This window comes from Macrotis lagotis, chromosome 8 (genome assembly GCF_037893015.1).
Source record: "Macrotis lagotis isolate mMagLag1 chromosome 8, bilby.v1.9.chrom.fasta, whole genome shotgun sequence".
NCBI lineage: Eukaryota > Metazoa > Chordata > Mammalia > Peramelemorphia > Peramelidae > Macrotis > Macrotis lagotis.
In genome coordinates this window covers 62,920,375-62,936,920 of record NC_133665.1, presented here as the reverse complement: position 1 = coordinate 62,936,920, position 16,546 = coordinate 62,920,375, and positions in this window count along the sequence as shown.

The window sequence follows — 16,546 nt, the reverse complement described above, 5'->3', positions numbered from 1 at the left end:
AACTCCCAGCCTGTATGTTATGGGTGTCTGGAATTATTCTTATGACGAACAAACTGCATTAAGAAGAGGTGGCCTGGTCTTCAGAATAACCTAGGAGAAGGAGTGTTAGACTTGGTATCAGGAAAGGCCTTATATCAAATCCCTCTTCTAACAAAAGCTATGTGAACTCAAGAGACATTAACCCCCTCAGAGTTTCTTTTTTTTCATAATTCTTGTAATTCATAATAATATCTCTTTTGGATATTAACAATGCACAGTGTTAGGAAGTTCAAGTGAGATAATTGATATAAAACCCTTGGAAATAAATGTCTGTCATTATTATTAACTTAATGAGGAGCAGTGTGGCATGGTGGATAGAGAGCTGACTTCCAAGCCAGGAAGATCTGGGTTTAATTCCTATCTCTGGAGAATTCTGAGTAAGGCCCAAGTTCCTGGGGTTCCAGAATGCTTTGAGACTATAAGTGAGCAAGAAGGTGCCAGCCTACAATGCTAGACAGGGTTTTAGTTTCATCATCTTGAAGCTCCTTTTAGCAATGAAATCACAGATTCAAACTCGATCTCCTATTAATAAGATATAATAATGAAAAATAGTCATATTAGAATATTTTATTGTTCTCATATGTAGCAATACTGTCATGGTGTGGGAAAGACTGTGTTTGAGATCATTACAAATGTCAAATTTAATACAGTCAAAAGAAACTACTATATAACTAAGTGAACCTATGCTGCTTCATCTAAGAAATTCCCCAAGTTACAGTGTTCAGAGAGATAGCCTGGTTCCATGGCACAAGCTGTCTGAAAAGTTTTGGTGCATTTTAAGCTTTTTTTAAAGAGCTCTATACTGCACTAAGATTTTTAGGACATCCTTTGTAAGCAACAGTGCCCTCACCTGACTGTTGATTCCAAGTGGAAAATTTCCATTTTTATGATAATGGTAGGTGATTTTGCAGAAAATCCTTCAACTATCTTGATGTTACATACAACAGGCATGATGATGGATTTTATTATAACATATGTCTGAGTTGCCCAGGGTCTGAGGAACAGAAAGAGTTCTGTTTAGGACCCTTTGGTTTTTTGGCTTCATGATTAGAGACATTGTCTTTCCAGGGAATCTAGCTAATAATCTTTCAAAGGCAAAGCATCCATTTTAAATATGGGTGGAAAGGTAGGGAGAAAAAGGAGAACTGTACTTGGGATAGGGAACAACATGAGCAAAGATGACCATTACCTCGTAGAGATACAATGCTACAGTGATACTTAGCATGATATTTTGAATGGTATGGATACTTAGTGGGTTTTATGAAGGAATGAATAAAATGTGTTCCTTCTTTTAGAATCTGTGGTCAACATCCTTAAAACCAAGAGAGCCTTTTAAAGGACTTGTGACTTCCTCTAATTCAGGACTAACTAGCATTTTCTCATTCCACACCTTGAGTAGGACATTTCATTCAGCTTTGGATCATTTCATGATAATGGTGGAATAGGTATTACAAAGCCCTAAGAAACGAGACTTGTAATCTCCTGGGGCTCTAGCTGTCCAGTCTGTTACAGGCAGGTAGAAGGCATGATCAGTAGAGTGCTGAGCCTGGAATCAAGAAGACCAAAGTTTAAACCCAGCTTCAACCACTTACTATCCATTTGATTCTGGGAAAGTCTCTTTATCTCTGTATCCCTCAGTTTCCTCAACGGGGATCATAAAAACATCTAGCTCAAGATCATTGTGAAGGTCAAATGAGGTAATATCTGTAAAAGCGAGACAATATCATATGGAGCATATAGCTGGTGCTCAATTAATACTTATTCCCCTTCCTCTCATCCCCATATAGCACCCCTGGTACTCATGGTCTCTTTCTGAAAGGGTAATAAATTATAAAAAACCCTAAGCTCAGAGTCACAAGATTAAAATTTGAATTTCAGTTCAACAATCTTAGACAAGTTACTTGATTTCTCAAAAAGTCAGTTTCCAACATTGCAAAATGAAAGGACTAAAATGGATGGGCTCTAACAAACTGTAGGACTATTAGGCATAGGATTATGTGAACAAATTTAGGCATTGTTCCCCAGACTCACATTTAGGTTGAAAATGTATTCTAATGTTGTTGGCACAACCCAAACCATTATGCAACTGGGACAGCACCTATCATTGTGCTTTGTATATAGGCAAGGCCTTTAACAAAGGACTTTAAGTAGGGCCTTCACAAAGAATTGGATTTGATGAACTAGATTGAATTTGATTGGAAAGGTCTACCTAGTAATCATGATTGAACTGCAGAGCCAGAAGAATCCCTAGGACATAGAACATATAATGTTAGATATTTAGATTATAATGTTAGATATTTAGATTATAATGTTAGACATTTGAAATTAGAAACCTAGAAGAAGAAATGGGCCTTTCAAACCATTGTGGCCAACCTTTTCCTTTAATAGTGGGGGTAGCTAAGTTTCAAAAAGGAAAAGTGACTTAAACACATTGAGCCAGTGGCAGACTTGAAATCTCATTTACATCATGGTACTTATCCTATAGGAAAAGAGTAACCCAAAGCCCTGGTGATTTCCTACTCCATACAGATTCATTTGAATTTTCCTTTCCTATAACACCCAACTTTGTCCAAAGTCAAGTTGAGAGACAGGCCCTACCATAAGTTAGTGTCACCAAAGCCATGATTAGAATATTTCTACTTGAAGCTAAGGGTGGAAGAGGTTAGGGAAGGATCAGAATTGTTCAGTCTTTGTGAGGGGCATGGAGCTGGTTACACAAGACAGGGAATGCTAAACTGAGGTCCTCTTCTAGAAAGAGCAGCAATTAATGAAAGAACTCCAACTGGGCTATTTATAGAACTTCTCAAACCACTTCGTAGATTTCTTTTCTTGGATTTTTGCCCCCACCAACAAAAATGTTATCTATATGGAACTACCTCATCTAGATCAAGCAGTGGAAACCCTTGAAGACGTCTCAATTATAGCTCCTAGAAAGTACCAACCTCAGCTGGGATTGGGGAAAACAGCACACAGGTCTCTATTGAGATCACATATCATCAAATACTCCAGCTGGAAGGAATATAAAGTTCCTCTGGTCCAGGGATGTAAGAAGCCTTGAGTAGACTCAAAGGTAATGGGGAGATTAGGCAGATTTCAGGGGGTCTGTGAACTTGGAAGGGAAATAATTTTATCCTTATTTTCACTAATCTCTAACTAAAATATTTCCTCCAACTATAAATTGTAGATAACAAACATTATTCCGAGAAGGGGTCCACATAGGCTTCACCAGACTGCCAAAGGAATACATAATTATAGCTCACATTTACAGATTGATTTAAGGTTTGCAAAGCACTCTACATATGTTGCCTCATTTGACTGAAATACCTCTAGGAGAGAGGTTCTATCATATTGCCCATTTTAATAATAATGGTTAACATTTTTACTGCCCTGAGTGATTTTTAATTATTATCTTATTTGATCCTCACAACTCTGAGAGGTAGGCATTATTATTATTATTATCCTCATTTTATAGATGAGGTAAATGAAACAAACAGGTTAAGTGACTTGCCCAGGGTCACATAGCTAATAAGTAGCTGGGGGCAAATTTGAACTCAGGTCTTCCTGACTCTAAGATTTACATTCTATTCATCATGTCATGTGTCTTTAACACACACACACACACACACACACACACACACACACGTTAAAAATCCAAATCTTTCATTTCACAGATAGGGAAACTGAGCCCCTGAGAGGAAAATGACTTGATTAAGATTATCCAGTCACTTAGAGGCCAAGTCTTCTGTTTCATTTATAAAGTGTAGGTGATGCCAGGTATTTTTTCCCCTATGTTCAAAGGGTTGTGACTGATTTCAGACCTCTGAGAGAGTGTAGGAGAGATAATGAGCTAACATAAGTAAGAAGTTTAGAGGGCCTTGGGTAAAATAGAGGATTTTTCCAGCAGTTATTTTCTAGCCCCAGAAAGAAAACACATTTTCTGACCTCAGTACAGACAAATGTCCTATAATTTACACTGGGATAGATATTATAATCCACATTTAATAACTAGGTAAAAATGAAGTTCAAAGAAATTGAGACTTGCCTAAGATAACTAGCTATAAAGTAGTAGAACCAGGACACAAACCCCAATCTTTTGGCTCCAGATTTATATTTTAAACAGCAAGCAGCCAGCCTAGAACACAGACAGTCACACCTTGGTGGGGAGAGTATTTCCACTGGGCCACAGTCTTGGGCCATGATGTTCTCTCTTCAATACTAACATGTTGTTGTTGCTGCTGTTCTTATTTGTCCTTATTTCTGGAAGAGGACCATGACACCAGGGAGGTGATACCATAACATAGAAGTGAATTGGATTTAAGTGAGAAGCAAAGTCACCAACCTCACTTTCTTCTCCAGAGCTATCTGAGGTCCAGTGTGGATCAATGATTGATGATAACCCTGGATGTGTCCTTTTTAAGCAAAAAAATCTTTAACAAGTCTCAATTTGACTAAGACAATGCCCATTCTATGATTAGACTAAGTAAAAAAAAAAAGAAGCAAAGAATGGACTTTTTTAACCTAGTCTAAAAAATAAAAATTAAAATTAATCTGGGAGGGAAAGAGAGAGGCACAGTAGTATAGTAATGGAAAATAGGTTTGAATACTGCCTGTGAAAATTTAATTAGCTGTGCAAACTTAATTAGTAAATGAAAACTTCTCTGAACCTCAGTTTCCTTAACAGTAAAAACAAGGGGTTGAACAAATAATTTTGATCCTTTTTCTGACTTGTATGACCTTGGGCAAGTCACTTAACATCCCTTGGTCTCAGTTCCATCGTTTGTAAAAGGAGATAGTTGGGCTAAACAACCTCTGAGGGTCCTTTCGGCTCTAAATCTACCATCTTATGATCAACCCCCATAGAACTGTTGTAAGGCATGTGCTAGGGAAATGTGAGTTATAATGATGATGGATACCAGGAAGAACTATAATGATTATTGTTCAACAAAGGTTAAATGACTTTGCCCGAGGCAAGATTAAGTGTTAGAGCGAAGACTCAACCTGGCTCTTCTGAATTCTTGTGCAGTGTTCATTCCACTATAGCACACTATTATCTAGGTGACCCCGAAGGTCTCTTTTGACTCAGAGATTCAATGGAAGAGATTCAATTTTTACAGTCTAAAGGGCCTGGCTATGATTCCAGCCAGTCAGCCAGATCTTTATTCTTTCTTTATCCCCTTTTTTCCCAGGCTCCTCCCTGCTATAAAGTGGACATTGATATATAGGAGACAATGAGCCTTACACTGTGGTATTTTATCTCAAGAAGTCCAAGAGCCTATGTGCCAATGGGGAGGGATGCTCAGACCTAGTGGTTCCCTTGTCTTGCCTTCATATAATTACAGCAGGAAACCAAGTATTGGCATTTCTACTGAGAGAAGCGAGGTAAGCAACGCTCCCCAACACTCTGATATAGTTCAAGTGTAATCAGGGTATTCTGGTCCCTTTGCTAGTAAGGCTTCCTCTGCCCTTCCTGCCTCAGAACCAATGCCAATTATGTATGGACTTGAAAAATGAAATAGTGGTAATCACTCAATGAATGAGTATCTATTAAGTGTTTAATGTATGCTAGGCATTGTGCTTTGTTCTGAGAATACAAAGAAAGGCAAAAATATAGCTCCTGGTCTCTGGGAACTTACATTCTAATGGAGGAGACAGTATACAAACAGCTATGTACATAAAAGATAAACAGAATAGATAGAAAAAGAATTAAGGGCAGCTAAAGAGCATCAGTCCCCTTCCTGATATTGTCAGAATCAGGAGGTGATTCAGGGACATTTTCCTTAAGAAATAATAGACCTTTACTACATTTCAGTTCTGGGGATTCAGGAGGAAACAGGTTAGCCCTGGAACAAAATCCTGAGAACCCTAGCAAAGTGAAAAACCTGAAACCTTGGGGAAGTATATTCTTTGTCCATCCCTCTGCAAAAATGGGAAACGTCCAAATTTCTCCTAAGCTCTATCATCCAATTGGGAATCAAGTGCCTGAGTCCAACTATAATTTCACATGAATTTAACAGTTAAATGATAAACCATGTAACTATGTTACTTTTTCTAGACACTCAAGTGCCTCAGTTTGAATTTTAACCCACAGGAAGACTTGCTGGGGGGGGGGGGCGCTGGATGCAAGGATGATTGGAAAGTATAGTGTCTGTTACAGGTGATTCATTTTTCTGCTTTTACTATGCATTTGTTCATCTAATTATACTGTGTGTTTGTATCATGACCAATGCTTGGCTCGGAAGATGATGGAATGCATCTCCCTCTTTTTTGTTGGAGTGGTAAGAAACTGTCAGACACAGTCACGTGATTCTGCTTGACTGCTATTGTTTTTCTTTCCCAGAAAAGAAGGTTCACTGGGTTGTAGAGGGGAGTGGGAGAGGAATATTCAAAAATGATTGTGATGTGATAACAAAATCAACAAAACTTTTAAATAAATTAACAAACACTGGTCTTAAAATATGGTTTTGAATAACACAAAGAAAAAAGTCATAGGGGGAGTGATGGAGAAGAGGAAGGGTTGCTAAGCAAGGTAGATGCGGGCTGAGTCAGAGACTAAAGTCCCATTCCTAAATAAAAATCTAGGATCTAACAGTAAAACAAAGGAGGGAGGGATGGGAGATAGTAGAAGGGTGGTGAGGAGAGATGGAGTATTGTTGACAGGATTCTGACTGCTTCTCTTTATTTACTCTTATTACACCAAAGTCTAAGGAACTGTCAACAGAGAAAGCAGCTATGCTGCAGAAGCATATCATCATGGAGTCAGCTGCCCAATCAGGGCTGCAAAAAGCATGGTAGATTGGAGGGTGGAAAAAACCAGCAGTGGTGATCTGTGAAAGATAACCAGCAGTGGTACCCTTTGGCAGGGCTGGTGATCTGTGAAACATCAACCATTCTCTTCTGGGAGAACCAGAGTATTTGCTACATCATTATGAAAGGAGAGGGACATTTCCCAGACAGCAGGCTGAGAATCAGACCCAGGAAGCTACAGCACTCACCATGATTTTGGAAGCCTGTTCCTGCAAATCCTTTCACATGAATTCTCTACTTCCTTGGGCATCCCTTCCACCAAATTTAGACTCATCTATGTGTGTCTGAAGGAGTGGCCTCTCCAAGGAATGACTCCACTGGTCATTGTCTGCATCAGAACTGAGCCAAGGGCAAAATATGAGTTGGGTCCAATTACCCTAGCACTAAGACTTTGATGATAACTACAGGTTCTGTAACTGTCTGAGAAGCAAACAAACAGCCCAAACCCCAACTAGGGGTTAATTAATCACTAGGTTAAGTCTTCCCCTGCCATGTTCCTAATATAATGATTGAAATTATTCTCTACAACTCAAGAGTTTACAGCTAACGGTTTTCTTCCATTCACCTGAGAATGATCTTACAAGGGTCCTACTAAGAGATAGGACCCCAAGGGGCTTAAGCATCCAAAGTCCTCACTCTCTTGAACGATTTTTTTTTGGTGAAGCTCATTACAGCTCAGAAGGCCTCACTGTTCATATATTTTACTAACTGTTTAATTGGGCTATTGGCAACAGTTTCAGAAGAGTCAGATTGAATAACAACTGCAAGCTTCTGACTATTAAGAAAAAATTATAATGTGTCGAGTTGATGGCACAGGAAGGAAAATGCCTCTTAAATTGTCAGAGCTGATCCACTGGAATCATTTGCCTTAGAGAAGACTCCCCTTTGCCTATCAGGAAACAATGTTGTCTTTAATTGTGTTTGCTTTAAGAGCACATCCCTAGAAAATCTCATTAGAAATCAACAAGAGACACAGGGTAGCCTCATATTTTCCTCTTAAACAGACTCCTGCAGAATTACCCTCTACGTTTTGAGATGCCTGCCCAGCAGAAACTACCTAGAAGAAAGGAATGGCCATGTTCGTAAAAAGAGGGCTATGCCTTCCATCAGTTTCTTCATTTGTCTACCAATGACCTCATGGAAAGGAAAAACTCAAGAGAAACTCCAGCAAGGGACCAGCAAAGATCTCCCCATGCTTAAAAGGAAGCACCTATATTTAGCAACCTTAATAATTATTATCTTCCATTTATTTGTGAGCTCCTTGAGGGCAGAAACTATCTTTTGCACCGTTTTTCATCCTCAGCACTCAGCATAGTGGCTGACACATAGCGGAGGTTTAACAAATGTTTATTGTCTGACTACCTAAAACTGTATGATGCTAAACATTGAACAGCCCTAAGTATTACCAACCAGTAGAGGGATGGTGGTGGTGGGGTGGAGCTGACCAGTGCCTTCCCACTTATTTCTGATGGGCAACTCTTATAGACAGCAAAAAATATGGAATGCTGAACCAACTCCTTTTTTGATCCTGTTTTTCTTACCTACCAATTGTAGACCTATGACTTTGACCTTGAAACCAGATTTAGCTTAAATACTTCTCAAGGTCATTAGCTGGCTCATGAACATATTGCTGATGACAAGCCTATCTCCTAAGTACTCTGGTTGGCCTCTAACTGGTTTATTGATCTATGTTTTCACCCATAGCTCCATTAAAGTCTACAAACTAGCACCTTTCCCATCTACCCACTGAAGGCAGTTAGACCATCTCCCATCTCCTATGAGCAGATCTTCAATCTCAGTCCACCCTTGAACCAGGGATAAGATAGATCATAGGATCAAAGATTTAAGAAAGGATAAGTATGGGGAGTTTAAATCCAAAATTTTCCCTGCCTTCATGAACATTACAGTCTATAATAAAGAGAGGATGCATATATAAATTCCTGGAACACAAAATAATCATAGCTGGCAATTACAGAGTGTGTAAGGTTTCCACAGTATTTTACATATGTTATCTCAATTGAGACTCCTGTGAAGTAAGGACTTATAAATGTGATGATCCCCATTTTGCAGATGTGGAGATTAAGGTTCATGGGGGAGAAAAGTGACATTCCCATGATTCTATAACTAGTGTCAGAGGTAGAATTTGAATTCAAGCTTTAATGACTCTTACATCCAGCACATTGTCACCCATGGCAATCTGATTCTCATGATAAAAAGTTTGAACACAGTCACATAGGTGATATAGTAAATATGTGACATATACTTGGTATGGTGACCAAATTTGCCTAATTAAAAAAGCATCAATTTGTTCAAAAGTAAATCAAAGAGGAGCAGCTAGGTGATGCAGTGGATAGAGTGGGATAGACTCATGGAGTCAAGAGGACCTGAGTTCAAATCCTGCCTCAGACACTTAATAATTACCTAGCTATATGACCTTGGGCCCTTCACTTAACCCCATTGCCTTGCCAAAAAAAAAAGTACAATCTAGTTGCCCCCAGGAAGATTGTATTTTGAAACTGACAGCAGGCACTTTCTACCTGTGACTCTGGTCCAATCCCTCTTGTTAAATCATTTAACTTCTTGTTACTTCATCTGTCAAACCCACTTCATGAGCATCATGTGAGATAATATATGTGAAATTCTTTGAAAACCTTGAAGTTGTCACTGTTGTCATCTTTTATGCTATCTTATCCCCAACTTTCCAACCTCTATGCCTTAGCCTTGACTTGCTTTCCCTTACTTCCATTCTTCTCTTGCTATCTTTCTCTCTTCCTCCCTTCTATTCTCTTTCTATCTCTCCTTTGTTTCTCCATGAAGTCTTTCCTTATTTCCCCAGCTGCCAGTGCACTCCCTCCCTCCCCGAATTACCTTATATTTATTTTGCATATTCTAATATATGCACATTCTATCTTCCCCTCCCCCACCTTAGAATGTAATCTTCTCGAAGTCAGATATTATTGCTTTGTCTTTGCATCTCCAGAGCTTAGCAAAAGACCTGAAATATAGTAGAAGTTTAATGTTTACTAATTGAGTGAATCAATTTTGTTTTTACTATCACAAAACAAAGAAAACCATATCATCTTAGAAATATAGACTTCAGCACTGTAAGATCATGGAATCTTACTCTCTCCTTTTGTAAATGGGAAACAATACAGTACAATGAGAGGATGATGAATCAGGAACAGAGTCTCAGTTTCCTGGCTTGTAAATGGCAGCAGCTTGACTAGTAGATCTCTCAGGTTCCTTCCAGCTCTATGTCTATGACCTTGAGATTCCCCAACAGAAAGAGGGCTGATAATATGCTCAAGGTTTCACAGCTGGTTAAGTAAGTACTGAGAACTGGGACCTGATTTCAGCTCTCCTGCCTCTCTTTTTTTTTCAACTTCAACAGAGCTGCCTTTCTCTCTATTGTGCCGCTAGTCTTCAGAGGAAGCAGCTGATGCTGAAAGCCCAGAGCCTACTGAGGGTGTTGAATTTCAATGGATCATAATTACTGTCCCAAAGATCATGTTTTCCATTCATGATGTCAACAAGCAGAAAACATCTTGCTAATTACAGGGCTGTGATTCAGAGAGTTCTGTCTTTTCTTTCCAGAATGAAATTCCCATGCCTTCACACCACACCTCCACCACCCACCCCAAAAGAAGCACACACCCTAGAACATAATTAATTACATTCCCATCTTTTTATCCAAAAGCACTCTCTGGACTACATTTTCTATGGGCTTGTATGCTAAGGAATCATCCAAGAGTCCTTCACATGCCCAAGGTAAAAGGCATAATACTAACTCACCTTTAGTTTTAAAAGTATTTTCCTCAAAAGAATCCCATGAGGCAGTTATTGTCCCCCATTTTTCAAGAACTCATAAATTTAGGACCATTTAGTGCAATCCCTTAATTTTTTTTAATTTCATTTTATTTAAGGCAATGGGGTTAATGTGATTTGCCCATGTTCACATAGCTAGGTAATTATTAAGTATCTGAGGTCAAATTTGAACTCATGACTCCAGAGTTGGTGCTCTATCCACTGTGCTGCCTAGCTGCCCCAATTCCTTAATTTTTATAAATGGGGAAACTGAAGTCCAGGGAAGTTATGTGATTTGCCCAAGGTCACACATGCTTTAACTTGGGTCCAAATCCATGTTATTTCTACTGTATACAGATCACCTGCCAAGTACTGAGGGGAGATATTCACTGAGAGAGAGAAGTTTAGGTATGACATAAGCTCTCCAACCTTTCAATAAGAGAAAGGAGGTATGAGTTCAAATTTCAGTTGTGATACTTGTCAGCTGTGTGATCTTAGGTAAATTGCTTAACCTCTCTGATCCTCAGTTTCTTCATTTGTAAAATAAAGGGAACATAAAATAAAGAAAATTTTTGTACTATTTACAAAGTTGTGGTAAAGAAAATGCTTTGTAGGTTTTAAAGTATTATAGAAATACATTAGTTATTATCATCATCATCATTGTTCTTAGTTTTATTAAGACATCAATTTTTTAGATGACTACAATATTCAGCATTATATGTGTTAGAAAGTGTGAAATAAAGTTTTGTCTAAGGTCTCTAAGAGAAGCTCATTATCAACTGAAAGGATCAAGGAAGGTCTAATGGAAACCCTTTATTGCAGTCAAGTCCTTCTCCTCACTATTCCCTCTGCAAATCACACTCACTCCCACAGTCGTTATTTATGTTAAACCACTCATTCCTTACAGCGAATGTCCTAGAAGACCTTCCTTCTTACTTTTCTGCACTTAGGTTTTGAGTGTGGAGGAAATACTTCCTTGCTGTGGGCAGTCTGGAATTTGCCATCCCTAAGCTTCACCTTGTAATCTGTGACCCTACCCCTGTGAAACGATGGGGGAAAGAGAGATGGGAACCAGGGGATGGGGGAAGGGAATGAGAATGGGGCCACCATCTTTCCTGGTAACCGGTGGTGGAGCTGGCATCTGTAAGTTACACCATACCACAACCCTATATCCTCTGTGGACACCACCACCACTCCATCCCTTTTATTTTCTTCCTACTACCTCTCAAAAGTCTCTGCAGCAGCTCCTCCCAAAATAATCTCTTTTTTTTGCTTCAGATTCCTAGTTAGATCTCTCACTGTTCCCATTTAGATTCTACTCTTGTTTCAAATTTTCTATCCTTCATGAATCTTTCCCTGACCACCCTAGACCACACTAACTTCTTCTTTCTCTAATTTGTACAGAATTTATAGAATGGATTGCATAATTGAATTCTTGGTTATATATTGTCCTGCTTTGTGTTCTAAAGGCTCCATGACCTTTGAGAATGCCCTCACCCAGATTGTGAGTCTGTAGCTACTGTAGACCCACCTCACCCTGCTCCCTACCCTGTGTCTAACAGGGAGGAGTCACTGAATTTCACTTAATTCTATTGTCATACTTCTGCCCTGAGTAGAAAATACTACAGAGGTCCAAGCCTCCATTTTTTATCTTTCCAAAAATCAATGAATCTCAGACTTGGCAGGGACCTCAGAGACCAATCTGATCCAGATCTCAAGAGGTCACCTTACTGCTCCTTTAAAAACCAATAACTTGGTGCGGCTGTGTAACCCAGTAGATAGAGCACCAGCCCTGGAGTCAGTAGTACCTGAGTTCGAATCCGGATTCAGACACTTAATAATTACCTAGCTGCGTGGCCTTGGGCAAGCCACTTAGCTCCATTGTCTGGCAAAAAAAAAACAAACAGATAACTTATTGCCAACAGCATCATTACTATTACAAAGGTCATTCTAACTTGGGTCTAAATCTGCTTATCTTTTGCTTCCCCCCATTGGCAGTAGTTCTATCCTCTGGAATAGCATTAAGCAAGTCTTATCCTGTCTTCAGAGCATATTACTGAGAAGAGAAATTGCTATGAGAAGGAGCTCATCTTCCCCATCACTACAAGCAACAAATGCTATCTAGCTTGGGCAGAGAAACCCAAGAATTCTGGGAGAGGCAACACTTCCCAGACCATTGGTCCTACTTCCAGCTGAGCCCTCAAAGCCATCACTCAGGAGGAGTCAGCTATTCCAACCACTTAACATCCATAGACTGGTTTTGGCAGAAGAGCACCCTGAAGGGGTGAAGGGAAGCAGTATGTGCCAGGCAGGTCAGACCACCACCATCTTAACTACCATTTCCCCTTCAACCCCGCTGGAGACAATCCAGAGCTTGGCATCCCAAAGCATTGGGAACAGCCATGCTTTCAGTCCAGAATCTGTAGTCATTAACTGGGAAGCAAACCCTGTAGAGAAGCAGCTTAAAAAGCTGCTCCTGCAGGTGCTATAGCTACATTTACTGAAGATCCAGAGAAGAAAGTGATTGTTATCAAAATTCTTGATGCCCTCAAGTGGGTAAATATCAGAAAATGGTATTAGTCTATTATTGGAAATGATGCTAAGGTGTATAATCCACTTTATCTAAGGAGGTAAGGACCAGACAACTTTTCCATCTGTCTTGCAGCTGAAACCTTTTCTATATATTGTCAAGTTGATAGGAAGTTAGTTCATTGGAAGTAGTGATTGTATCCCCAGTATTTGGGACAATGTTTTACATATGGTAAGTGCTTAATTTTTTTCATTCATTCATATTTTCAGGCATTTGAAAAGAGCAATCTTGATAAACAAGCATTTATTTAGCCCCTACTCAGGGTGGTAGACAATAAGAATATATAGAAAAGTACAAATTAAGTTCTGCCCTCAAGAAGCTGTCATTTTACTCAGGGACACTAGAGAAATATAATATGTGGTGATTTTTCAGAGAAAGCACTAGGAACTAGTGATCCTTCCAATTCTTTCCCATAGAGATGGTCTCTTAGCTGACTCCACTTTGCATCTGCTGCCCTTCCTGATTTCGACTACATTGAACAAGAAGTTCCTCCAAGGATGAGCTCAGCATTTCTAAACTCATAACCAGGCTAAATCTATCTTTGATTGACACCACTTCCCTCAGCCTCCTATGAAAGGAGAGCTACAGGATAGAGTACCAGATTCCTCCCAATGTCTTCCTTTACAGAGGACAGCAACCAAACTCTCAGTTCATTCCACTTTGTATCTACTGCCCTTTCTGCTCTCAGTTTCACAGAACAAGATACTCCATGCCAAGGATCCCTTGGTCTTTCCTCCTACCCCCTGCATTACTGCTTCCTTTTATATGTTTTCTCCCCTTTTTTATATGATAGAAGGCAGAGTCATCTTTCTTTTTATTACTTTTATCTCCAATACCTAGCACAGTGCCTAGCACAAATTAGGCACTTGGATTGAATTGAGGGATGAGGGAAAACTTGATATTGGAAGTAATTCCTTAGGGCTGAGTCCTGAAAAAAAGATAAAGATTCTGAATGACAGAGATAAGAATACATTCTAGGCATTGTAGATGGACTGTGTTAATATACAGAGACAAAAAATGTAAAATCATTTTTAAGAAACAGCTAGAAGTCTAGAAGACATAAAATCTAGAAGAGAATAAAGTCCCTGAAGAGATAATATGAAGTAAGGCTGGAAAAGGTGTCTTGATTGGGGAGGGCCTTGAATGTCAAGTTAAGGAACCTCTATGTCGTCCTAGAGGCAACAAAGAACCATTAATGGCTTTTTAATGAGAGTGACATAGTCAGATGTATGACTTAAGATTATTTATTTTGACAGTTGTATAAAAGAATGAATTGGAAAAGAAGAAAGCCTCAAGCAAGAAGACCAATTAGGAAATTAATGCAATAGTGCAAGGAAGAGGTCACACTGTGAGTGGAAAGCAAAGGACATTTGTAAAAGAAGTGGTAGATATCAAACCAATAAGATTTATCAATGAATTAACTGTGTATAGTGAGAGAGGACAAAGTTTCAAAGTTATGAACCTGATAATGAGGGTGATGGGGTTGTCCTCCACAGAAATAAGAAAGTTGGAAAGTAGAGAGAGTTTAGAGGAAGGAGACGCATTTCATTTTGGATATTTTGAAATAGATATTCCAACAGACAAAGCCAGGGCAAATTCTCTTGAGAAAGGAGAAAATGCAGAAGAATGAAAGAAAGAGGAAGAAAAGAGGTAGGGAGAAAAGGAAGGAAGGAAGGAAGGAAGGAAGGAAGGAAGGAAGGAAGGAAGGAAGGAAGGAAGGAAGGAAGGAAGGGAGGGCAGGAGGAAGGGAGGGAGGAAGGGATGAAAGGAGGAAGAAAAAGAAGGAAGGAGGGAGAGAGGGGAAAGAGGGAGAAAGGGAGGAAGGGGGAACATATATATATATATATAGGGTGGGGAGGAGGGAGGGAGGGAGGAAGGGGAAGAAGGGAGGGAAGGTGAGAGGGAGAGAAGAGAGAGTGGGAGGAGGTAAATATTTTTAAACACCTACTATGTGTCAGACCCCCAGTACTAAGTTCTTAACCAATATTTTTAACTTCCTTAATCTTCACAACAACCCTCCAAAGTAGGAGGTATAATTTTCCCCATCTTACAGATGACAAAACTGAGACAGTTAGGAATGAAGTGACTTGTCCAATGTAATAAAGCTAAAAGATGTCTGAGGTCACATGTGAAACCAAGCAGCCCTGCCTCCAGACCCATAATTCTGTCCACTGTGCTCCTAAAGTGAGTTGGTTATAGTCACACTGAGCAGCTTCTGGAAGGAAAAAGCAGGAGAGGGAGCAGGTGGGCAGGAGTCTGAAGGTGGGGTAGATTGGGAGTAGAAGTCCAGGGACAGAAACTGGCCTCAAGAGCAGGATGCTCCTGATTGTACCATATGAAGATGTCATTAGCCACCATTGAAAAAAAAGTGTGACTTCAGATATTGGTGAAGTCCTAATTGGTAGGTTGGTTGGTTGGTTCTTGTCCTTCATTATCAAAGAAGACCAAAATGGTATCACTACGTTTGAGACAAACTACAGTGTGTCCAACTGTGGCTGATCAAACCAACATGAGCTCAGAATGCTCCACCACAGGTTGGGCACAAATAGTCCATGTGAACACCTGGAATGGGTATTCTAAACTTACAGATGTCACATTTCCTTTGAGCTATTTCAATTCTGCCTTCCTCATAGGGCATGCCATGCTGGGCGGTCCTGTGCCAGTGTCTCCCATGTTGCACAATCAATTCTAAAGTTCTTCAATGAGACCTACAGGGTGTGTTGGTATCACTTCTTCTGACCCCCTTGAGAGCACTTGTCCTGTGTGAGTTGTCCATATGTACATCTGGCATTCTGTGTCCAGCCCATAGCAGTTGAACTCTCTGTGACAATATTGGAATGCTAGGCAGTTTAGTTTGAGAAAGGACCTCAGTGTCTGGTATCTTCTCCTGCAAGATTATTTTCAGAATCTTCCTAAGACTATTTAAATGGAAGTCAGTTTCCTGACATGACACTGGTAGACTGTCCAAGTTTCACAGGCATGCAGCAAAGAGGTCAGCGCAACAACTCTGTAGATCTTCAGTTTGGTACTCAGTCTAATACCTCTTCTCTCCCATACTTCTTTAGAAGCTCTGACTATGCAAGAGTCAACCACATTGTCAATGTGGACACTTCCAAGACAAGTGAATTTGTCCACTTTCTCCATTTTCTGTTATCGATGGTTCCACATATGGATTGTTTGGTGCTGGATGATGGAGCACCTGTGTTTTCTTGGTGTTAATTGTTAGATCAAAATTAGCACAAGCTGCAGAAAAATCCATACTTTGTAGCATCTCAGCTTCAGAGCTACATTGAGTGCTCAATCACCTGC